General features: G+C 36.8%; 1 long non-coding RNA gene across 4 annotated transcripts; it reads left to right on the top strand.

The window, feature by feature from the left end:
• The first annotated feature begins 989 nt into the window (after positions 1-989).
• LOC105486173 (uncharacterized) lies at positions 990-26,750 on the top strand. 4 transcript variants are annotated; one of them, XR_011621044.1, is made up of 4 exons: positions 990-1,148; positions 6,067-6,248; positions 12,473-12,622; positions 26,195-26,750. It is a non-coding gene; the product is annotated as an uncharacterized lncRNA (long non-coding RNA). The 4 variants fall into 4 exon arrangements; XR_011621043.1 differs by lacking the exons at positions 12,473-12,622; positions 26,195-26,750 and adding exons at positions 6,403-6,731; positions 7,731-9,586; XR_011621045.1 differs by lacking the exons at positions 12,473-12,622; positions 26,195-26,750 and adding exons at positions 3,011-3,117; positions 7,731-9,586.

Here is a 26,750-nt window from a genome sequence, read left to right as displayed (position 1 = left end):
TCTTCTGAGGCCTTCTCTCAGCCTGTACCTTTTTCTGGGCATACCTAGTCCCTTCATAATTTTCCCCATATGTGCAGTCGCTTTTGAATGTCCTAGTCTATACTGTCTCATTATCAACAGGGGAAAAGCAAAAATAAAGTGGGGAAAGACCAGTGGCCCTTTACATCCCTTAGAAGTCACTTCAGCCTGAGGGGCAGGAGCCTGCAACAATGGGGAGAGGCACAACAATAATGGCTGCCCACCTCTTTGTCTGCACCTCTGTGATCAGAGCAGCAATTAGGGATTAGACACAGATTGCTGATATTTGAAGACAGTGTTCTTTTTGCCCACCCTGGCTCCTTCCAAGGAGCTGCTTCAGGACCATGTGCACAGCTGCCTGCCACATTGCTGGGCACATTTCCTGCCACATTGCTACTGAGGTAAGAGCTGAAATGGACTGAAATTAGCTGCAATTTACTGTCTAAGCCTTCTTTCTGGGAAATGCAAGCCTTCAATAGACTCCAGAGCTCCAAAATAGTTACATAAGACGGATTCTGCCAGTGCAATTTTTGTCTAGGTGGGAGACACATTTCTGGTGCTTCCAACTCTTCCCAGAACCCTCTCCACAATGTTGTTTCAGAATAAATTAAGTTTTAGCTATTACATGTAAAGGTAACTATCATATTAAGGAAAGTTCCCTGGATTTTCCTAAGCAAATGTTTTCTCTCCTTGGCTTCACTACAAGGAGAAGATGACATCAAAGCATAACATATTTCTCAATGCATGCCTTAAAAACAGTCATTTACTATCCTGGTTATATACAAGAATCACCTGCAAAGTACTTTCTAAAAATTTAGGGGTTTTGTATCTGATAAATCAGAACTTTTAGGGAATGGGAGTGGGAGGGTTTTTAATTTCCTCAAGTAATTCTAATGCATATAATAATTGATTATGAATCACTAGATTCTAGAAGGAGAGAGTTCTCTTACTCTGTGAGAGAGGCAGAAAGAGGAAATCACCTTGTAATAATTTGGTCATTGGGAAATGTACAGAGATAAGTCGAGCTATGCTTCATACATTAAATACATTATCACGGATGTTTGATGAGGGACCAGAAAGTGTTACCCAATGAACCTCCATAGTACCAAATACAGGCAAGCTTGTCCCAGGTTAGTATTGTCCCTTTACAAGCTGTTAGAAGTATCTGTAAGCCACTATCTATATACCACTTTTATCAGTTTGGTTTAGGGATAAAAAACCTTGAAGATTGAAAAGGACAAATGAGATTTACATTTTTGGTCCCTTCCTACGTCTTCAGGATTATTTCACTCTCTGGTGTCTCCAATCCTGCAAACTCTTTCATGTTTCTGAAACTTGATATACTCAAATTACATCCCTTCTGCATTAAGCAATGAAACCTCTCTTCTCAATACACACTCCTCTTTCTCTCACACTTTCTCTCCCTTTTTCTCCACCTCTCTTTCTAGTTAATTCCAAATTATTTTTTAAAAAGCGTATTTCAAATGGGTTCTTCAAGGAGGGCTTCCCTTGCCTGCCTCTCCACAACAAAATCAGGTATTGCTCCCTCTTTACATCTCACGTCTCACTCTGTAATTTTTCTTTGCAGCATTTATCAGTCTAGTGTTACACAGTTACTGGTGTGAATATTTGGTAAACTTCTGTCTCTCGCATTCAAATGTAGGTTACGTAAGAGTCGGGCCTGGCTCCCTTTTGTTTGCTGCTGCCCCAACCTAAGTGCCTTTCCCGTACTACAGGTTCAAACACTACTTGTTATATGAGTGGAATAAACCAAAGAGACTTTGTTGTCTCCATCCATGGCAGAAAATGGTTTTAAGTATTCATTCAAAAATGTCCTCAATGTGCCAAAGTCAATGAGAATTAAATGATAAATCAAATACAGACTCCTTGAAGTCTTTAGCTACTGTGCAATAAAATATACATATTCAAACAATGATTCAGGGTACTATAAAGGCAACAATAAATTTTATTAGGAAGATCAAATTTCAGGCCTACAAGGTTGCCAAAACAAGGAGACTCTCCACATGAGAAGATTGAGGGGGCCTGACTGCCCTAGGCTTGTGTGACCTCCTACATCAGCTGGATTTAAGTCCCTGTGTTACCTCATGGCTGCGTGGCTTCAAGGCATTTCACCTAGTTGTACAGCCACCTCCTCCTCTATGAAAAGGTTACTCTTCTACTGGAAAGGGAACCCTATTTTTACATAAAATGTTTTTAGCAGAATACCATAAGTTCTATAATACTGAGAAGATAAACAGATGGTGAATCAACATATGAAAAGAATTTCAGGATCATTAACCTTTGGGGAAATTGAAGTTAAGTCCACAATGAGGTATCGATCGCTACACACCCGTCAGCACAGCTAAATAAACAGTGAAACGAGATACTGGTGTGGACACAGGGAAAGTAGGTCACTCATACAGTGCTGGTGGGAACGTGAAATGATACAGATATCTGAAAAATGCTTTGACAATTTCTTTAAAATGAAACATGAAACTACAACCCAGAAATCACATTCCTGGGTATTTATTCCAGAGAAATAAAGATGTATGTTGATTCAAAAGCCTGTACACAAATGTTTATAGAGGATTTATTTGTTATAGCCCCAACCTGGAAACAAGCCAGAAGTCCTTCAACAGGTGAGTGGTTAAACAAACTGAAGTATAACCACATCATAGGATACTACTAAGTGAGACAAATAGATGAACTGTAATTATCTGTAACAATCTGCATGAATCTCCAGTTATGCTGAGTGAAAAAAATCCACAAATGTTATGTACTATATAATTGTTTATATAACATTCTTGAAAAGACAAAATTATAGAAATAGAGAACAGATTAGTGGTTGCCAGGGATTAAAAAGGTGACAGAGGTGGAAAGAAAGTTGGTGTGGCTGTAAAAGGGAAATACAGAAAATCCTGGGGGCAAATGAAATGTCCAGTATCTTGATTGCATCCATGTTAATATCCTGGTTATGTTATTGTACTTATAGGTTAGGGAAATATTATCACTAAGGGAAACTGGATGAAAGGCTGATGGAATCTTTCTGTATTATTTTTTACAACCACTGTGAATCTACAATGATCTAAAAATATAAAGGTGAGATTTTAGAAGTTAAAAGATGGTAGAAAATCTGAGAAGGGAGTATGCCAGTTTGTCAGTTATCAGATGAGCCTTAGAACCTTGACATCATAACGGTGAGTGATCCTGACTACTGAGGAATCCTCAGGCTTCAAAGATTTGCCTGTGCTGCTCTGCGAGGTGCTGCAGACATGACCGATTTTCAGTACCAAGAATGGAAGAATGAAGGATGTTCACATTAATCAAAAAGTGGTCATTTAAGGCTTCATTTCTCAATGTATTCTTTTCATATGCATGTTTTGATCATCAAAAAAGCCTGGTGGTCTCAGGAAGCATTCTGTCTTGTTTCCTCTACAACATATGAACTAATTCTTAACTTTAGAACCGGTTTTGTAGGGTTAGTAATGTTCATAAGATTTAGTGCTGCTGAGCTTGAGAGAATGCTTTGTATTCTCAGGGAAGATGCTTTCCTGGCTCCATAGGAGACAATTTTCTGTACGTCTGTGAAAATGTCTGCCCCTCTTTTGAGCTTTTATTTTCTATTCAGTCTAGTTGACCTTACCTATTATGACCACATGAGCTTGGTTATAGCTCAACCAAATAACATTTAAGCACTTTGTTAAGTTTAGAAACTTTTTGATGTTTCCGGTATTGTTTGGTGTTCTTTAGCAATTTTCCCCAAAATTTGAGTATTAATTTAGTTAGACAAGATAGGAGTCAGTTTTTCAGAATCTTTAATTATCTACATTTTTATGCTAACGTGTAACCAAATTGTAATTACTTCTTTGCAAGTCTCCGTGTTGTTTTGTTTTATGCATGTTGGGCCATAAATTGTGTTTCCCTTTTTATTTTTAACCAGATTTTAAATGCTGGCTGTTATTCAGAAATAACGGTTCACAGGGATTGGACACTTCTCTGAGGAATAACGGTCTATAGTGGCTTAGGTGATGCAATAGAAATGCACTTTCCAAAAATACAAATTGGCTTAAAACATTAGGAAAATGTGATTTTATTTTTCCTTTAAAAAGCAGTGGAAACTTTTCTTTGGATAGAAGATGATCTCTCTGTCACTTCGAATCAGAATTAACTAACAATAAATATTTATGGAGAACATTACATAGTTTAAGAACGCTTTTGATAGGTTACTTCATTTTAAATTCATTATAACTCCATAGTTAGATATTATTCTTCCAGATTACATGTTCTATTTTATTACTATGATGGACATTTTGCCAGATTAGAGACATGGGTACTGCAAATTTCTTAGTGGTCTTTTGACATTTATTGTGTATGCAAGGCATACTATGTATTCTATTAGTAACTTTAAAAGAATATCTCCAAGAATACTTCAAACACAATGCCCTGTGGCTTTGATCCCTGACTCTGGGTCATTGGTTCTCCCTCTGGACTTTGGGCACTGCTTTCTGTGTCATCTGCTAGCTTTTCATGAAAAGTAGCACATGTTTGCAGTTGAGTAGTTTTATCAGCCTGTTTTCTGCCAGTAGGGTTTGAGGATCTGACAGTCTTCTGTTATTGTATACTCTTTCTGTCTTTTTCAAGACAACTTGGCAGTGTTTCTGCAGATATAAAATTCTCAAGAACTTTATGGGTTTCCCATGGTTGTCACTCATATTCGCTCATTAGGCAGAATTTGGGTTCATCAAGTCTTCTGACATCATCGCTATAGTATTTTTGTCTGCTGCATATATGGCTGCAAGAAAATGCCCTTAAGCTTTTTGAGTGCCTCTAGTTATATTGAGGGGATCTATATCCCACATCCTTAATCTCTTCAAAGAGCCTTTACTGTACCTGAGTACTCTCATTGTTTGATCTTTATGAAGGTTTAGTAACAGATTGTATAATCACATGTTCAACTTTTGTTTTTCTCTGCCACATTTTCTGAAGCATCCTATTAATTTTGCCATCACTGGTACCTGAATAGGGAAAGAATCTCACAAATCATCAAGTCTCATTCTCTTTTATTTAACAAGTTCAGATTCTCTTTTTTTTAATAATTCTTCTCTCAACTTATCTTTCTCTTCTCACATTTTCCTATAAGAAAAAAAAAGCACTTCTTTCACCTATTTGCTTGAAAACCTATTCACTTAACTATGCAAGTTCACATTTAAAATGTCCATACTCTACATAACTAGAGGGTGCAATTTTATTTTGTTGGCCTGCTTGCAGCAAGGATCTCCCTTCCTCCCATTTTCAATGCATTTCTTCTGAACTCTCATCAGCAATGTCTTCAAAATCCATATTTCTACCCAAAGTTTGTTTGTTCTGACTTAACTCTTCTCTAAGGCAAGCTAGATTTTCTCTATAATGCTCCTCCATAACTTCCAAGCCCTCTCGGGCAGAGTCTTTAATGTCCGTATTTTTACTAAGAGTCTGTTCAAGACAATCTAGGTGGTGTTTTCTCTAATGCTCCTCAAAATTCTTCTAGCATCCACTTACTTCTGATTCCAGTGCCACTTCTGAATTTTTAGATGCTTATCACAGCAGCACACCATTTTCAGGTACCAAAGTATAAAGGTTTTATGAATTTATAACAAATTACCATAAACTTAGTGGCTGAAACCAACGAGAATTTATTATGTTGCATGATCAGGAGATTAGATAGGCTTGACTGGATCCTCTGCTTAGGGTTCCATAAGGCTAATCAAGGTGTTTATCAGGGCTGGCTGCATTCCTTACTGGAGGGTTGGGAGAAGAATTTGCTAATGAGCTCATTCAAACTTTGGGGTAAATTCAGTTGCTTGAGGTTGTATACTGAAGTCACCTTTCCTTGCAAGCTGTCACATGGGGCTGGAGTTTGCTCCTAGGGTCTGGCTATATTCCTTTTCATGCTTTCCATGTGGCTTCTGCCAGCAGTGATAGATCGACCAGAATTTTAGCATTGTATAACCCTTGAAATTTGGCATAAAATGCTATCATATGTTTGACCACTGACTTTTTGTTCTTTAGTATTTGATGCGTACAGGAAAGCACTTTTTTGTGATAGACACCTACAATAAGAAAACCACATCATTGGAAGGTGCTTAATGAACCCTGCTAATCCACAGCTCAGAACAACTCAGACAAGGCTGGAGGGAGCAGAAACGGCATCCCTTTCTGTTCAGTGATTTGTTGCTTCTGTCTAATACCAAGTATGTATACTACATATACATGATATGCTCTCCTGATTATCATAAAATGCATTTATACTAATGAATTGCATTTCACTATTTCTTACTATAAGAAAATATAAAGTAATCGTTCTTCTGCTTTTGCAAATGTTTTGATTTTTTATTTACTCGACAGGTATTCCTGGAGGTCCTGTTGTGTGCAGTACCCTCGTAGAGAACATAACTGAGAATGTGACAGGCAGGGTCCCTCTTGCCTGGGGCTTCATGACAGATGATAAAATATGAGGGGATATTGCAGATTATAATTAGTGGTTCTGAGAAGAAGATAGATAGGCTGCCATGTGGAGAAAATGATGTTACAGGGTCAGAGAGGTATCATCCAAGAGGGCCTTTCTGAGGTGACATTTAATGATAACATTTAAACCTGAGCTCTGGGATGAGAAGCAGCAGCATTTCTAGACCACGCAGCTGAAACTTCTGGGCTGAGGGAACAACAGGCTTAAGGTGGGTGCAGCTTGATCCTTTGGAGGGAGGGGTTCAGGGAAGGCTGATGTGACCGGAGAAAAATGCCTGGGGAAATTATGTTAGATATGAGAGTAGTCCCACGGGTATCCATAGGGCAAAGTGAGGAGTTGGAATATTATCCTGAAGGGCCTCTATAGGAGTAACCAAATCAGGTAACATTTTTAGTATATTGTTTTGGCTGCTGGGATACAATAGGTCGAAGGGCAGGCAAAAATGGAAGAAGGGAGACTGGTTTGGGAGGCAATAGTCCTGATAATTATGGTAAGGCTTCATCCTGGGAGTGGCAATAAGAATGAAAGATGCAGAAGAGAGATTTGGCCTCTATGTTACAGGTAGAACCAACAGTTTTACTTTCCTCTTCACACTGAACACAACGTTTACCCAGCCTAGAAAAATGGTGATGACTTAGTAAATGTCCGAAGGCAGGGAGATGGGAAGAATTGAGGTATATGGCCATCTATTTACCTGCTCCATTTCTGTTTTCAATATTTATGAAATATCCTGAAAGACAAAGAATATTTCAACACACAAAATCTCACAAAGAAGCTTTTTAGTCATTGGAGAAAAATAAAGTGCTTCTTTGCTGACCACATCCTGGCTTGCAGTTATGCCTGACACAGATAAGACATGCAAGATTAAGTACTCATTTTAAAAAATCTGATATTTAATCTGAGTGATAATAATGATACGTATGATTTCCCACAGGCAGGTCATGGGTCAGGTCTTATGCTAAGGACTTTATGCACCCAACCTTGTCTAACCCTTACAGCTGCTCTTGTAAGATTGAGATGGGTCTATTTTCTGTGTTTTACAGTGGTCCTTGGTGTACAAAGGTCTAATGGCTTCCCCCAGGTCACCACATTAGTAGTTAGGGGAGTTCACATTTAAAATTTGATTTGTGTATCTCGAAGCACAGGCTTTTACCCAACACCTGATGCTCTTGCCTCTATTCTTTATTTCTTTTCTTTGGATTTGCAGAAGATTCCACAACCATTTGGTTTTCCGTCACCAGTGAAATCAACCTTTCCTTTGTGGTGCATAAAAAAACAACTCTCATCTGCTTGGAATCTAGTAAAACATGAAGCAGATTGCATAATGAAAGAAGAAATAAATGAGAAGTCCAGCAATCAAAAAAGTCAGAAACAAAGATGAAGATAATATGTTTTGGATGAGAGCAATTGCCTACAAATTTAACTATCGAGGTGGTGATATCATAAATAAGACAGAATGAAGATTGTCTAGGCCTTAGCATGAGATCCAAGTGAAGTGTCCTGAAAAAGCCACTGACAAAGTCTCTATTTTTAAAAACATTAAGAGTAGTTACCGTTCTCTGTATTTAACCCAAGTAAATACATATAGGAAACTAAAATTTATTGGAAAGGTTCTCAGAACCATACTAGAAACATTACCGAGGTATCACCTAGCTTTCCCTACTGCCTTCCAAGGTAGGTTTTATCATTTCTAGGTTTTAGATATGAAAACAGAGGCTGAGAAAGGATCAGTAAGTGGCCCTGGGAAATTGCTTGGGGGGACTGACTAGAGTCCAGGCCAGCTTTCGAGGCAAGACTGTGCTCTTTCTGCCACCCCTCATTGTACCCAACTGTGCTGAACCAGAAAGATAAACAACAAGAGTGCTCATTTTGTCTTTCTTCGGACCTTGTAGAGCATTCACATTCAACTTTTAAGGGGAATATATTTTTCTTTACTTATTTTGTCTTAATCTTTGTAGTTATGATAGTATTTAGAAAGAGTAGGCCTTTATTTTCTCACCAGAAGCCATTTATTGTCCTGGACACCAATAACTCTTTAATGAGTTTTACAGAATCTATAGTATTCTGCTAAAAACATTTCCCATAAAGACGATGTTCCCCTTCTGTCTGCTAAAAAATTGTGTCTATGGAGGAGCTGAATTTTTATTTTGCTTGACTCATTATCACAAAAGGTGTGCAACATTTTTCATTTTTTGCATATGCTTTTGAGATGGCTCTTTGCATCCAAGCAAGGGCTTTTATGATGAGACAAAATTGGTATCAAAATATTTAATAATATCTTTGTTTAAGAGACTCAGTTCCTAGATTATTTTTATGTACTTTTTACATTCATTGGGAATATTAGAAAGTGAAAGTAATAGAAGTTATTTTAATTTGGTTATAAGTCCAAGGCCCTTGAGATAGAAACATAGATTTTTTAAAAGAAGTTTCCTATCAGTGATGAATGCTGACACCTTGTACTAGTTTTTGTCACAATTTTTAGGAAATTAGGTACAAGCCTTCCCACAGTAAACATCTGGGGACATTTATGTTTACTATTAATGTGACAATTTTTTTTTCAGGGAAAAACTACTAAAAAGAAATAGCTCCCTGCAATAACAAATATTTCTTCCCTGTCACATCTCACTTTAAAAAGGAGCATTGTATTGTACCTTGAATCAATTAATCTGTTAGAATTAATAATCTGAATTTAATGTCTAGTTTTTCCACTTATCCATAAAAAGGGAGTGGAATGATGTAGGTTGCACTGGACCTTAACTCACCTCCAGGCTCTGGTTGGAAGCTCTCTTGCTTTTTATGTTGATGCTACAGTAATCAACTCAAGTGGAAAAAATAGTTGACCAATTGCCATATTTGTATTTTGTCAAAACAAGTAAATTTTAGTTTGTGTATAGTAATAAAAAGGATTTAAATGTTTGTTTCTTCACAAAGGCATTATATTTGCTCCAGTTCTGCTGGAGGTTAATAGTAAAAATTGTTCTGTGATTATTGTCATTTATTTTATATGACATTAAAAACTTCTGTTCTCATTAATTAAAGTCAGATAAGGCTTTCGTGAGCACTCTTGGTATTCATTCAAATGTTAAATAAGAAGTTATTTTTTCAAATAAAATTATGACTTTTTAAAGACAGAATCTGCTTTATTAAGGTATTATTACTAGCAGAGATCAATGAAAACTTTAAAGAAAGAGGCTGTACTTAGCCTACAGTCTCCTTACATCACTACCATTATATTTACTTGTAAAAGAATACAGAAACAATGAAAAATGAATTTTGTTTATGTCAAAAGATGAAGATTACTATTAACTTCTTATAAATGGAATTGTAAACAGATACTTAGGAAATATACCGTGATCCATGACCCTTACTCCCGAGCACCTAAGGGAGCATCTCTATCTTAGAACTGGGGAAATGTCCTTAGAATCCTGTAAATTTCCAGGGTTCACTGGGGCTTTTTCTCCAGCATAAATACTAAAGTAGATTTCTCCCCCCACCTCCCTTTTTTCTTCCTTCTTCCTCTTTCCCTTCTCTGCTGCTCCTCCTACTCTTCCTCATCTTCCTCCTCCTCCTATGAGCCAGTTTATATTAAATTCACACTTTCTCATTTCTACTGAAATAGTATAATAGTGTCAGTGACTGAGAGTGAAGAAACATAGAGGGACCCTAAGAGAATCCATTTGAGTACAAAACTATGTTGTAATACATTTTAAACATTTCCAAGGTAGTATCTAGTTTGTTGATAGAATGTCATGAGATTTATCCCCTCATTCTCAAAGAGCAATCCCATCAGCTAGCCTGAGGGTCCTGGGGAGGGAGAAAGGGTGAGGGTAGGAAAGATGAAGGGAGTGCTTCATGAACTATTCTTCCCTGCAACAGCTTTAGAAGGTGGGTCAACACCCGTAGAAGTCAAGTGGTTACCAGGATAAGCTTTCAGGTTAGGTTGTCTGTGCTATAATGTGGGCAATTTACTTTACCTCTCCATGAGTTTCCTCATCTATAAAATGGGGCTAATAGAGACTACATGATGTATTAAGTTGGTGCAAAAGTAATTGCTGTTTTTGCAATTTCAGGATCTAATGAAACAGTGTGCAAAAAATATTTAGGAGAGTGATTGGCACATGGTAGATGCTTAGTAAATATTGTAGGAGAATATAAACTTTGTTCTGGGGTCTCACTGTGTCACCCAGGCTGCAGTGCAGTGGTATGATCACAGCTTACTACAGCCTCAACCTCCTGGGCTCAAGGGATCCTCATACTTCAGCCTCTGGAGCAGCTGAAACTATAGGCATATGCCACCACACCCAGCTAATTAAAAAAAAATTTTTTTTATATAGATGGGAATCTCACTATGTTACCTAGGCTGGTTTAGAACTCCCAGGCTTAAGCGATCTTTCCACTTCAGCCTCCAGAAGTGCTGGGATTATAGGAATGAGCCACTGCACTAGCCTCTTGTTCTGGGCTTTTAGATAACTCCTTGATTTGGTTTCAAAAAATTGGACAGTATTAGCACTTTACTGAAGTAAGAGAAGAATTACTCAAATAAATTTTTCCAAGTTCACATATGTGGAAGTTTCCACACAGCATCTTCAGATTTGTACACATAGATACTTATGGTAGAAAATCTAAAAATCTGTAAAAACAAGCAGGTGTTTGTCTGCATTTCCAATGGGTCATATATTGTTATTTGATAATGACTTTAGAGGTGTTAATTAGAAAAATGATTTTATCTGATAACTGATTGTTTCATAAAAATCTTCAGATACACAGACATAGGGTAAAAAACATTTTTAAAAATTTCAGGAAAAAAGTCATCTTATATCACCAGACACTTTTTCAACCTGTATTGTTATATTCAATGTGCCCTAAGTTCTGCATCTAGATTATTCTTCATGCATGCTTCCTGCAAAATTATTCATTTCATAAGTTCCACTGAAGAGTTTTAGCATTGTCTCAGGAATCAGTGAAGTCACAGGGAGATTTCCACATGAGGCGTCTTTGATCTCATTGTAGCTTTGGTGTCTCCCCAAGTAGTTCTGACTAGTGGGAAGTCCCCGAGTGCTGTGCCCACGTTGCCTGGGAATCCTTCATCAGTTTTATAACTATTTAAAATGCAGGTCCATCTGAGCATTAAATTTGTAAAATAACCCAGGAGATATGTTGGTTTCTATATTAGAGGTCTAAGGTAGATTAGGCAGAAATTGTCAAAAAAGTAATTTCACTGCTGACAAAATCGATCACCTTTTTACTTTCCCGAGATAAATGGGAAATGTGTCCATCACTTACACAGAAGACCTGCTGGCCTCTAGTTGGGGTATGTTTGGTTTTGTTTTCTAAGTTGGATTCAGTTTGTAGGCTATAGTTTTTCAGTTTTAACCAGAATATATTAAAAAAAAAAAGTGGTATGAACAAAATCTTAAGAAATTTAAAATAACCTCTGCTTTAAAGGCTAAAATATCTTATAAAAACTAAGGTTGAAACGTATTTTAAATCCCTCTAATTCAAGGTTATATATTTTTTAGTCTGTCTCTCCTAAGTAAAACTTCTATAAATATTATTATTCTTATATATCATGCATTTTTTAGTCTTTGTTCAGTTCTTCAAAATGTTTTTGAAGTAAGAGATAAATAATAAATGCATTAATGGTTCTCTGTAAAAGCAACATCTTTAAAAGGTAAAGTATGGTTCATACTCAATTGACCAGTCAGTCCATAGCTATTTGCTGACATTCATAAAGTGTGTGCAGCACCTTCTTGAGCCAGGCTTCTCTCAGCACACATTTTGTAAACGCTCATCTAACTATCCGCTGTGTTATGCATACAAGGTAATAGAGATGAATTAGGCCTGCTTTTTCCTGGAACAGGGAGAACTGGTATCTTTCCATGAGCACAGCTGCTCCCACAGCATCTAAGAAACAAACTGACAGAGATCTTGCTTGATTATCTTTCTAAGTACAGAAAATGCTTTCGGATTAAAAAATAAAACGCCACTGAACAACACGTGGACAGCCAATGGTGTGGACAAAGTCAGCAAAGGCCGCACCTGTGCTGGGAGATCCCTTCTCTTGGCCTGGCCCATGGTGAATTTAGTGGCCACCTTCTGGTAAGACCCCAGCTTGGTCCTGTGTTTATGTGGATTAGCTATGAAAGGGCACAGTCAACTTCATATTGTCTAGGACAGATAGAGAAAAGTAATTAAATGTTTCCCCAAACTTTCTTAAAATGCAAAACATTTTAATATGATGTCTGTTAAGCCAGTAACTAACTTTTTGACCTCCTCTATGGCACTTGCATTCTTTGTACTTTTTTCAGTGCAAATATGTGAAAATGGTAGTTAAATTATGGTAACTATTGGAACAATCTCCTTTAGTTTTGATCAGTGGTTTTTCAACAGGGCTCTTTGAGTACTTGGGGAGTGAGTGTTCAGGGGCTATGGAAGGAGAGTTCAGTGAGGAAATCTCTAGAACTACCTCTCCAACATCCCCCAATGCCCAGTCTTACCTGTGTTTTTAAACCTCTAAAATAGATCCTTCTTCACCAAGTATTATTCAATAGTCCATTTAAGTTTGAAAAATTGCTTTTATACTCCCAAATTAACTCTGTAAATAAATGTAATCTAATAATACAAATAGGCCGGGCAGGGTGGTCTCACACCTGTAATCCTAGCACTTTGGGAGGATCACTTGAGGGCAGGAGTTCAAGATCAGCCTGGACAACATAGCAAGATGCCATCTACACACACAAAAAAATACGCAAATGAAATTAATCAAATAATCATATACTGGATTGCCTGAATTTTTGTATAGCAGATTATTTATTGCTATCTGTAGAGAGGTGACAGTCTAAAACAAAGGTTTGATTCATGGAATGCAGGTTAGTTTTCTAATACACATTCTTAGGCTGGCATAAGGATGGGTAATGTGGTTTCCTACCGTGGACATCCAGGGTCGACACTCTTGGGTTCACAGGGATCATGCAATTTGTAGCTCCTGCTCTGAACCGCCACACACCAAGTCTCATACTTATTTGAGGGTTCATCACACACACTCAACACTCTTCTTTCCTCCTCCCTCCACTCCACCAAACCTCATGCATCACCATAAAAGGTTGAGACAAATAAAATGTTTTCAAGTTATTAATTTGACAGAATCTTCAATGCAGCTATTTGCTTTAGGAAAATATTTCCAAAGCTTATTGGGAAGAAATACATGTTTGTATCATTCCCTGCATATCTTCTTGTTCGTAGAATATTTCTGTAAAGGTTTTCAGTTTCTGTTGCTTAATGTCTTCTCTATGTTGCAGGTAAAAGAGGGATGTTCAAACTGGAAACATAAAATCTTTGATGAGAGAGTTTTCAAAAAGCCTTTTTTTAAATGGGGGGGGATGGGAACCAGGTTTATGCTGTTATATTGGTTATAAAGCTATATGAATATGTATAAGGCATTTACAACAATGACTGACACCTATTTCTTTTGCTGTTATTACTCTTCTACAAACTGGCATGAGTAATTAGACATGGGATATATGTAATTATGCATATTTTGGGCCAAGTAGGTGGCCCACTCTCTCATCCTGAGGTGGTGTGGAGATAGGGAGTGGGGAAGCTATTGCTCGTAGATAAATAAAATGTGGCAGCCTGTGCAGAAAAGTTTGATGACTCCATAATAAGTTTTACCTAGAATTACCTTTTGACTCAGCAATTTCAGTGCTACATATAGAGCCAAGAAAAATAAAAACATACATTCATGCAAAATGTTTATAGCAGCATTGTTCATAATAGCCTAAAAGTGGAAATAAATCATATGTTTGTCAACTGATGAATGAGTAAACAAAATGTGGTGTTGGTGCTAGGAGGGGAGTGACTGCTTAATGGGTATAGGGTTTGCTTTAGGGGTAATGAAAATGTTCTGAAAAGAGATAGTGTTGATGGTTACATAATATTGTGAATGGACTAAATGTCACTAATGGTCAATTGTATGCTATACGTAACTTTACTACAATTTTTTAAATAGCGAGAGGGTGATAAGTCCATGTATGAATGAACCTTAAAACATTTTCAATTTGGATATTAATGTTGCAGTGAAATAGTGGAGAAAATATTAATCTTTAGTAAACAATAGGTGAATTGACTTCAATCAGAGAATCGTAGTAATGAAGAGTAAGTTTTCTGGGAGCCAATAGGAACCAATTTTAGCAAATTGCATATATTGCAATTTATTTATCTTATAAAGAAATAAAATACTGTGGGTTTTTTTCTCTAAAAAATATATTGTTTCTTGGCCAAGAGTGTTCATCCAAATGCCAGATTTCATAAGTATGATTTAACCTGTAAATGAATATTCTGTATATTTGAATAGCACTTCAAGCTACAAGAACACTCAGAGGTTTAACTGACCCACTTTTCAGTTGCGGAAGCGAGCTCAGAGTAGTTCAGTGACTTGCCTGTGAGGACATAGCTTGCATCACATAGTTACAATTAAGTGTTTAACTTCCAAACCAACCTGTCTTCCACTCTGAGATCTACTTCCCATCACTGTAATACTGCCTGTGAAAGAGCAGGGCCCATCAAGGCCCAGTTATGAGGATGGTACAATTTACACATGTACCCACATCAGTGACAACCAGCTGCTGACATTTTTATCTAGAACGACAGTCTTAATATGTTGTTATAAATATTTTATGTAGTTTTAACTTTTTCTCCCATTTTTAAAAACTGTAGTTCTTCAGAACTAAAGGAACACTGGTGCTCTTCCCTTCCAAAGTATTTTGTCAGTATATATATTTTAAATCTTTAATTTGCAGCAAAAGAATGCAAATCTCTGCAAAGCAGTGTTCCAAAATTATTTCCCTTTTCCTTAATAGAAATTGTTAGACCATCCTCCAACAACTTTTTATTTAGATTAACTTGGCTGCCTCTGTGTAAATACTGTTTTCTCATTTACCTGTATGTTTTGTTTATTTTCGAGGAAGTTCTGATTACCACTCTCACTTTTCCTTCTCTCCATTCTATGGATTGGAGCTAGCATTGTTCTTAAAACATAAATTTTCCAAACCAGGCTAGTCCGAATGCAGTGGTGTTTACAACTAATTGATCACAACAAGCTACAGAATTATTTATTCCTTCTCCACTTCCACTGCTTCACTTCACTAGCCTTTAAAAACAAACACATAAATAAATAAAATAAATTTCCAAACCAGGCATGGTAGCTTGACCTGTTATCCCAACTACTTGGGAGACTGAGGCAGAGGGATCATTTGTGGCCAGGGCATCAAGATTGCAGAGGCTGCAGTGGCTGCCATGAGCTGTAATTGAAACACTGCACTCCAGCCTGGGTGACAGACCCAAACCCTGTCTCTAAAAAAAAAAAAAAAAAGGAAAAAGTTCCTATACATGCAAGTTACACTGCTCAACTTTCTATCCTTGAACCCAAGAAGATGTTGGGCCTTCCAATCCATGCATGAGTGTTTGAGGACTGGATCTCCTGCCCAAATCTGATATCACAGGGCAACCTGTTATTTTGGAGGCCATGCTTTATTTTCCTGAAATATTTTGCCTGTTTTTTCAACCCATGATTTGATGTTGCTGAATCTAGCCCCATGTTTTTAAAAATAATATAAAGTATATTGAAAATATTAGCAACATAGATTGATTTGAAAATAAGCAATTATCTAATTTATCCTACTCTATTTTGGGGTATTATTAAATTTGATTAGGTACATCAATCTAGCCAAAGAGAAGGACCACCTGAAAGCATTCTCCTTCCAGTCCTCACTGAGGACATCAAGAAATGTGTCTCTGTAACTGTTTTTGAGACCAAATATTAAATTCCAAGTTTCTGCCTTAGGTAGATTGAAAAGGAGATAGAGACAGGGATGATATAGAGATGGGAGGAAGGAAAGGAGAGATAAAGAGAGGAGAGAAAGAAATATTTAGAAAATATTGTGTGGAAAAGTGTACTTTTTTATATTCATGTATGTTTTCACATGTTTAAAAATTAAAGACTAAGCAATATGAAGCAAGAGGAATACATGTTAACTACAATGCTTAAGCTTGAAAAGAATATTGCGTGTTAAATGTTCATGAACTTGGGTCAGGCACGCAGGCACAGGCTTGTAATCCCAGCATTTTGGGAGGCCAAAGCAGGCAGATCACTTCAGCTCAGGAGTTCGATACCAGCCTGACCAACATGGCAAAACTGCATTTCTACAAAAAATACAAAAAATTAGCCCGGCACTGTGAGACTGGCCTGTAGTCTCAGCTATTCAGGAGGCTGAGACAGGAGGATTGCTTGAGCCTGAAAGGTAGAGGTTGTAGTGAACTGTGATCATGCCACTGCACTCCAGCCTAGGTAACAGAGTGCGACTCTGTCTCAAAAAAAAAAAAAAAAAAAAGTCCATAAACTCTAATAGTTTGTTGTAATAAAGTGATTTTCACAAGCAGACATTTTTTACTGAAATTAAACTTTTTTTTTTCCCCAATCATCACTAGTTATATAAAGAGTGATTTTGGTTGTTTCCACCTTTTAAAAAGGTTTACTTATTTTATTTTTAAAAGCTTTCAATTATTTGGAAATAATTGTAAGCATACAGAAAAGTACAAAATAACACTAAGAATACCCATATGCCATTTACCCAGATTGACCTATTTGTTAACAGTTTACCACACTGCTTTTTCATTTATTTTTTCTCTGACTCTTTCTCCATATATATGTATGTGCACACCTATTTTTGTAGGACAGTTGTATACACCATGGCCCCTTATTATTAAATACTTATGCATTTCCTAAGAATAAGAGTATTCTCTTTATAACCACCATTCAGTTATCAACTTCAGTAAATTTAACATTGGTAGCATGTTTTAATCTCCCATTCATGTTCCAGTTTTGTTGGTTGACCCCAATAATGTTTCTTTTCCAGCACAGGATCCATTCTGGGGTCAGGTAATGCAGTTAGCTGTTATGTCAAACACACAGGAGTTTTGAGTCTTTCATTCTGAAGAATGTCAGGATTGAACTGAGCTGAGAAGGACATCACTTTTAAGTGATCAGCATATGTCTACCTCATTTTTTTTAATGCTACTGGGGAAAATAATCAAACCTTTAGCTTCAATTATTGTGTAAGCTTTGATTTTTGAAGTTGTAATGCGGTAGCCAGGTTGTTCGTAAAGATGTTCTCCTTTTTTTTTTTTTTTTTTTTTTTTTGCACCTTGCCCTTTACAGCATGTCTAGATCACACAAAATAGTATTTGTAGGTTGGAAAAAAGGATAGTTCAAAAAAGCTGTTTCCCGGCCAATAGCAAAAGCCATATGAATGTTCTGACCTATTTCCAAATACCAGATGCATTGCTTGAGGGAGCTGAGACTAGAGAGGCCTCTGTGGGGAAGGACACTCTTGTCTGCCTGCTTTGATTTCATTGTGGCAAATGGTAACATTCAGCATTTTTCATGAAAAAATTGCCCTGAAATTTTAAAAAGTAAACTTCATTTAGTTATAATTTATAAGAAATAAACATTTCTAATACTCATCATTCATTTCTGAAGCTCACCCTATAGAAAGTTTTCTTACCATTTCTTATAGTGTAGGTCTGGCACCAACAAATTTTCTTAGCCTCTTTTATCTAAAAATGTCTTTCACCTTCACTCTTGAAAGATATTTTCTTCAAACATAGAATTTTGCTTGCCATTTTTTCCTTTCAACACTTTAAAGTTATTTCACTGTGTTTTGGTCTCTGCTTTGTGATGAGTAGCATATGATCATTCAACACTGATCACCTGTCTGTGATTTCTCATTTCATTTTTACTACTTTCAAGATTTTCTTTTTTATATTTGGCTTTGAGTAGTTTGACTATAATATCTCAAAGCATGGTTTTCTTTGAATCTGATTGTGTTTCACATTTTCTGAAGTTATTGGATTTGTAAATTTTATCTTCTGCCAAATTTGGGAAATTTTTAGCCATTATTACTTAAAGCATTTTTTTTTTCTAGACCATTTTGTCTCTTCTTTCATTCTGGGGTTACAATTATGAGTATATTAAAACTTTTCAAAATTTAATTTTAAATGTATTTAAAAATTTTAAAAGTTTTAATTTTTTTTTTTTGGACAGAGTCTTGCTGTGTTGCCCAGGCTGGAGTGACGTGGCATGATCTCAGCTCCACTGCAATCTCCACCTCCTGGGTTCAAGTGATTCTCCTGCCTCAGCTTCCCAAGTAGCTGAAATTACAGGCGTACACCACCATGCCCAGCTAATTTTTACTATTTTTAGCAGAGATGGGGTTTCTACTAAAATGTTGGACCATGTTGGTCAGGCTGGTCTTGAACTCCTGATCTCAAATGATCCTCCTACCTCGGCCTCCCAAAGTCCTGGGATTACAGGTGTGAGCCACCACGCCCAGCCTAATTTTTATTTTTTAATTGACACGTGATTGTACACACTTATAGGATATATAGTGATCTTTTGATACATAAATGTATAATGACAAAATCAAAATAATTAGCATATTCATCATCTCAAATATTTATCATTTCTTTGTGTTGAGAACATTCAGTATCCTCTCCTCTAGCTATTTGAAAATATACAATATAGTCATCCTACAGTGGTAGAAGTATTCCTCCTAGCTATCTGTAATTTTGTGTCCATTACCAATATTTCTCTATTCCTCCATTCCATCAGCCTTAGTAAGCTCTGTTCTACTTTTTATGTCTGTGAGATCAACTTTTATTTAGCTTCTACATGTGAGTGAGTACATGCAGTTATTAAACCTATTGCTATTGTCCACATGTTCCCAAGGATCTGTTAATTTTTTTCAACCCTTTTATTCCCCTTCTTTGGACTGGCTACTTTTTTTTTTTTTTTTTGAGACAGAGTCACACTCTGTTGCCCAGGCTGAAGTGCAGTACAGTGGCACAATTTCAGCTCACTGCAAGCTCCACTTCCCAGGTTCATGCCATTCTCCTGCCTCAGCCTCCCGAGTAGCTGGGATTACAGGTGCCCGTCACCACGCCCAGCTAATTTTTTTGTATTTTTAGTAGAGGTGGGGTTTCACCGTGTTAGCCAGGGTGGTCTCGATCTCCTGACCTCGTGATCCACCCACCTCGGCCTCCCAAAGTGCTGGGATTACAGGCGTGAGCCACTGTGTTGGCCCAGGACTGGATACTTTCTATTGATTTGTCTTCAAATTCACTGTCTCTTCCATTTGTCATTTCAATTGTGCTATTTGGCTCATCCAGGAAATTTTTTCTTTCAGATCTTTCCAGATCTAAAACTTTCATTTTAAAATATTTATATTTCTATGGTAAGACTTTCATATATTTTTATCCTTTCACTTTCATTCTTGAAAGCTAATTTATTTTATGTAATTGAGCATAATTGTAATAGCTGCTTTTGGTCTCATAATTTGAATGTCTAGATCATCTTAAAGTCGGCCTCAACTCTCAAGAATGTCTCACATTTTCCTGGTTCTTACTACATCAAGAAACACTTTAGCTTATATGGGAAAAAAGAGTCATGTTTCATTTTTTAAAAATGATTTGATAAAAATTTATTTTAAAAGTTATTTGCTTACAAAGAGCTCTATCTACAAGGAGAACAACCTCAAGAAGAAGTACACATATCCTTGTAAATATTATTTTGAATTTAATATGTTCCTTATGCCATGAAAACCTGTTATCCTACAAGCAATATAAAGTAAGGGATGCGTATTATCATTTCCAAAGAGATTTTTACTTTATAAAATATTTCATGGTAGAGTTTTGAAATTATATGGAAGGACTTACAGATATTTAAAAAAACCCAGAACTTTTCCTTTTAATTAAATTCCATGCTAGAGTCCAGTGCTCACACCCCCCTAGACACTTTAGCGTAAGTAGCCCCTGACATTCCTGAGTTTGGCTGCTCTGAACCCTGTTGTTGGGTTCTGAGACACTTTTTCACAATCCTTAGGGCTACAAGCAGCAGAGTTTGAAGCCAATGAGTTTAAGCTACCTTTGTTTATAAAAATCTAATTAACAACTTTCAGGGCCATCTGTTATGTCAAGCAGTTAGTCCATAAGAAAGAAAAATAAAATGAAAGGGAAAGCAATGAATTATAAAAAAGGTTTCCTCTAGCTTCATTTTTTAACATCATTTTTAAGGTCCATGGGAGTTCACTGAGGTTTTTTATTTGTCTTCTTTAAGCACTGTTTATCAGAGAATGGGGCCCTTACTATGAATGTATATGCATAGTAAATATCCTTGGTTACATATTGCCTTATTTTAAAATAATGTCTTTTGAAATTCGGAGTACAATAGATGTCATCTCAGAATCTTGTTAATTCTTTTGGGTTATTTTCTGCAAATTGTCTTCCTATTTTTATGGAGCAGTTTCTCAATGTGAAGTGCAATAGAGAGCTATTATAGATACTCTACTATCTGGTAGAGTTGGAAATGGAACTTAAATTTCTAAAATTTTATTTAATTGTCTCAATAGATTTCAACAACGAATATCTTAGTAACTGTGACACTTGACAGAGAAATTGCTCGCTCCTTGGGGATTTGAAAAAAACGTCTTTTATAGCTAGTTGTTATTCTGATTTTACTAGCATTGAATGTGTGATGTGCAAAGGAATAAGCTATATGATAAAAACACAATCCAGGAAGAGAGAAAGGGCCCAGCTCCTCCTTTTAAAACTGTTCTCTCCATTGCGGAAGTGGCCTCCTGAGGCTCAGGGGCAGCCCCTGTGTCCTCTCTGAATTCTTGGTCTTCCTCTTTCTTGCATGAGCTGTTTTATTACAAGTGCCACAAGTCCTTTATTTTAAGAGAGATATATATGTTTTACTGAAATTCTTTCTTCTGGTTTCATGTTATATAAAGGAATGAAAATAAATTTTAATTAAGGATTCATGCTCTACGTGTGCTTGACTTTGTCATTACCTGGAACAAACTTTGCCTATAGAATACAGATAATAATGTGAAAATAATTATGTAATCTTATGCATTAAAATTCTTAATTTATAGCCATTTTTAAATTTCCTTTTTACAGTCTATAGACACAACAGTAACAAAGTCAGACACAACAAATGACATCATCAACTTGTCACTACTAAAGCTGGGAATAACTTTAAGTTACCAACAAACTATTTTTAGTTAAAAATCAACTTTGATTTTTGAATTCATATATATTCAAATATGTATATGTTTGATATATATATCAAGGTCATATTTTGTACCTCTACATTAAAGAATTGAAAGCAACAAGGATATAACATTAGTTTATAGATGGGTACTCTTCTTGTATTCCTATTTTAAATTTTGTGTGAACTGAAAGTGACAGCATAATAAAATCGGGCTACAATTTTAGAGCACTAATAACATATATATTTGCACATATATAATAAAATTTTTGTAAAAATCTTAATAAGAAAGTTCCAATCTTCTCTACCACAATGTTCTTTGAACATCTTCTTTCCTGGTTCCTCCCATCCCTACTTACCCTGATTATCATCCAAGGACTCAATCTTAGTATGAGGAGTCCTGAATACATGTTTTGTTGTAAATTTTGACATAAGAAACACCTGACTAGAAACCACATCCCCTGGATGCTGGTCCTGAGAATTAGGTAACGGATGCCTCTCCTGAATTGGTGAAAAAGGAGACAAGTCTTTCGTGACACCATAGATTTGGGGGCATTTGTGTGCACACCACTTCAACCCTGTTTTGCTTTTAAGTGTCTGTTCCTTTACATTGATAGAACTGGTGTAATTTGTTGAGGGTTTCTGGTGGAGAGGTGGGCATATGTGAGGGTGAGGATGAGGATGAGGGTTGCAGAAAAAGAAAGATGGAAGTCTACATAACTGAGAACTTTTATTAAAGAAAGTGACATTCAGATAGACAAAAACAAGAAAATATTTGTATAGCATTGTTCCTTATATAAAATTCCCTAAAAATGTGAAAATTTCTTGCTGTTGTGACATGAAGTCCAATATTTTAATTTAAATTTCGTTTGACTGCATGATGTAATAACGCCTCTAAAAAACTCAGGGCAACCAGAATTTGGCCTAAGAAATGAATTATTTCTGTACTGGTGGATTTCTGTAATACATTTAAAATAAAATTAAATTTATATTCGCTGATTAAAGCAGACACTTCTGCATTGCTTCCTAACCTACATGATATGTGTGCCCTAAGTAAAAATGTAATCTGGAAGAAGATGAGTAGAAGAGGGATGGGGCTTAGGAGATTGATTTAAAATAAAATATAGCTTTTTCGGGTTTGTGATTTTCCTTTTGTTAAAGTGATTCGTGTTATCAGAGAAGAAAGAATTCCTATTGCAATCAAGAATTGAGGCTATCTGGCTAGATATTTATATATACCTGACTTAAGAGATTCCAACATGATGTTTCCAAGCCTTACATTAAAAGAAAAGTTTTTAGATTGTACTCTCTATTTGCAACACAATTTTGAGCAGATTAGCTCTCTCTCTCTCTCTCTCTCTCTCTCTCTGTGTGTGTGTGTGTGTGTGTGTATGAAAGAGAGAGAGACAGACAGAGAGACAGAGAGGGAGACAGACAGCCTCCATACCTAGGACATTCCATAAGGACAAGGCCATGATTTTTATTAAGGAATGAAGGGCAATCATAGTACTTATCAAGAATAACTTCATTTGAAACACGCTTTTGCTTCAGCCTTTCTCGAAGGACTATTTACAATTCAGCAGAGTCTATATAATTTAGATACATTTGTGGCAAGATTGCCAGTATTGCTGGGCAATAGTAAGTAAAAAAAAAAAAATAGTAAGTTCAAAAAAAGTAAGTTTAAAAAAAGTAAATGAATACTGGAAATATATTTGCTTAAGTAAAATGCATTAATTTAGTTAAAACAGTGTCTAGATGACAGAAAACGCTCAGGCTTACAGCGTCACGACTCATCACGGCTCCTGACCGGCCATGCTGAATGCATATTTTAACATGTTCTCAATTCTTGATTGTGGATTAACTGCTGGTTACCCTAAGGATTTGGTTTTACTGTATATGTTTTACTTATTGTGTAGGTATTATATTGATTTTATTGTATAGCTATTATGAAAGCTTCCTTTGTCCTACAAAATGCAAATTTTAATTTATGTTCTAAATGGAATATTGACATACTATCCATGCCAGATAAAAAGGAAAAGCAAGAGCTCACCAATATGCACTTAGTGGTAGATCAGAAATGAAAGAAAGGGAACTTTATTCTTTAAGCAACAATCTACCTCACAGCAAGTGTTCTATGGTGAGGAAGCCATAAAACATAAAAGAGGAAAACACATCCCTTAGTGGACAACTCCTGATTATTGCAGTGTGGATTTCCATTCTGTAAACATTGTTTTGCAGGTTGTTTCTGGGCTTCTAATACCCTGCAGACTCCCCCCAGCTGGTACTTATGAGGACACCCTCCTCCCAGGTAGAGCAGCAGTGGGAGGAAAGCCCAAAGGCAAACAACTGCTCTTGAGGAGCCGTGGCTAAAAATTTGACAAAGTCAAAACTGACAACATCTGTGAAAAATTAGTGATTGCGTTAGTGTTTGTCTTCATGCTACTATAAAGAACTACCTGAGACAGGGTAATTTATGAGGAGAAAAGGTTTGATTGACTCACAGTTCCACGGGCTTCACAGAAAGCATAGCTGGGGAAGCCTGAGGAAACTTACAATCATGGCAGAAGGGTGAAGGGGAAGCAAGCTGTCTTACCATGGTGGAGCAGGAGAGAGAGAGAGAAAGGGGAAGTGCTACAAGCAGATCTTTTGAGAACTCTGTCATAAGACTGCACTAGGGGGATGATGCTAAACCATTAGAAACCACCTTCACGATCCAACCACTTCCTACCAGGTGCCTCCCCCAACACCGGGGATTACAATTCAAATGAGATTGGGGTGGGTTCACAGAGTCAAACCATATAATTCTGCCCTGGGCCCTTCCCAAAGCTCATGTTCTTTCACATTTCATGCCTTCCTAACCATGCCCCAAAGTCTGAATTCATTCCAGCATTATCTCAAAATTCCAAGTCCAAAGTCTCATATGAGAAAAGGCAAGTCCCTTCTGCCTATGAGCCTGTAAAATCAAAAACGAGTTAGTGACTTCTAAGGTACAATTGGGGTACGGGCATTGAGTAAATGCTCTCATTCCAAAAGGGATAAATTGGCCAAAAAAAGGGGGCAATAGGGCAACAGACTTCTTACATGTCCAAATCTCAGCAGAACAGTCACTAAACGTTAAAGCTCCAAAATAATCTCCTTTGACTCCATGTCTCACATCCAGGGCACAGTAATGCAAGGCTAATGTTGTTCTCTTGTGATACCTTTTTGGAGTGTTACATAACATTGAGCAGCATTCCTCAGCCAATCAGATGACAGCTGATAATTTATCCAAGTGTATAGCCCCAAGCATTCTTTAGCTGTCTACTTCCTGCTCCTCAGAAGTAGAAAATGGGTTCATGAAAAAGATAATGAGGTCTCGCACTTTTATGCCCTGGGGAGCAGAGCTCCCACTTTGAACCTGAAATTCAGGATATTAACTATGATGAATCATTTTTTTAAGGTGCACACTTTACACTTCTCTGGAGTAGCAGAGTCATTTATCCTATTGTAGGAGTGGTAGAAAGTATATGAGAAGGTAGGTTGTTAAACAGGAATTTGAGAGCAGTGAGTCACTTCATTTTTCCCATGTAGGAGACAAAACACTAGATTAACTATACCACAGAGAGATAAGAAAGTTGTGTAACATGATAGAAACCAACCTGGTCTTTGGAGTTTGACAAGCCAAGATTCAACTCTCAGTCTCATCACTGAGGGATGTATAACCTTAGGCAAAGATTCCAAGCCATGGTTTCCTCATCTCAACAATGGCAGTGGTGATAAGGCCCAGCTTCTCTGGTCATTACTGACACCTTATTGGTGGTTTGGATAATGTCAACACTCATGGCTCCGCACATACTGCCTTTCTCTGTCAACTGGGGCTCACAATTGACATTCAAGCAACTACTTGGCTACTATTTTGTCTCTGCTGCTGGAATGAGAAAACTAGTAAAACATTCTAGAATATCCGATGGAGCTACAATGTACCTAATAGTAAGACTCCAGCTCTCTCTCAAGATCACCCAGAGAGCAATCCTGAGACCAGGCAATGTGTGGAAAGGGATTGCAGTTAGACTAGCAGACATTTTCTCTCCAGCTGCCTCCTTCCTTCACAAAAGACCCTCAGAGAATGTCTGCTTCCCAAATTTAAGATATTTAACAAGTGAATTTCACAAGTTTTTATCTATTGGGTGTTTTATAATTCTATTGGGTGCTTTAAAGTTGTACATATTTTACAAGAATTGAAGAATATATATCTTCACTCCAAATATACTACAGGGGTTACTTGAAAATTACCCTATTTTTAAAGATAAGACCACTGATATAGAATGTTAACTATTAAGCTACACTATAAATTATAACTTTAGCCCACTGATTATAAGTATTTTAACATACATGCCCTAAATGCTCTTGAAAGGATCATAGTTGTTTCTTAGAGAAAACTGGTTCATGCCTTTATGTATCAGCTCTGAATTTTTCTTAGAATTCTGAATTTCATGTTTTTTTTCACTCCAAGATTCACAGATGAAATGTAATTTATATCTATATCAAATGAGAAGAGCACCCTATTTTCCCCTTTTGTGTTACAGGTTTCTACTGTACAATTTCTCATTGAAAACTGCCTCAGCATTTTTGGAGAAGACATCACTTCCCTCTTGGGGAAGAAAGAACTCAACGACTTGAAGAAACAGTGATGCTTCAGGTACCTTGAAAAATTCAGCTGATATTGATGAGAAACAGTCAGTGGGACTGCCAGGGGTCCTGCAGATGCTTAGGCAGTGGCTGTCCCGGATTCCAGGGAATGCCCCAACCCCAGTGATGCAGGACCCAGGACTCCATCTGCTCATTCTTCATAAGGTTGGCTCACGGGTCATCTGCTGAGAAAGTCATCTTCTCCATCTTCACTGTGCTCACTGAATGAGGACATTCCAAGATGCCAGCTCATCCCATCTGAGCTTTCTTTTTCCTAATCCCATGCATCTGTGTTTGAGAAAATCTTCCCACATGATAGATCTTCTATTTTCCCATTTATGCCATGTGGTATTACTTTGTTATTAATAATAATAAATGCACATATTTTTGGTGTGTACATGCATATTAGTCTGTTTTGTGTTACTATAAAAAAATACTTGAGGTGGGGTAACT

Source organism: Macaca nemestrina, chromosome 3 (assembly GCF_043159975.1).
Source record: "Macaca nemestrina isolate mMacNem1 chromosome 3, mMacNem.hap1, whole genome shotgun sequence".
NCBI classification, from domain to species: domain Eukaryota; kingdom Metazoa; phylum Chordata; class Mammalia; order Primates; family Cercopithecidae; genus Macaca; species Macaca nemestrina.
The sequence above is the reverse complement of the archived record's forward strand: the minus strand, read 5'-3'. Positions and strand labels throughout refer to the sequence as shown.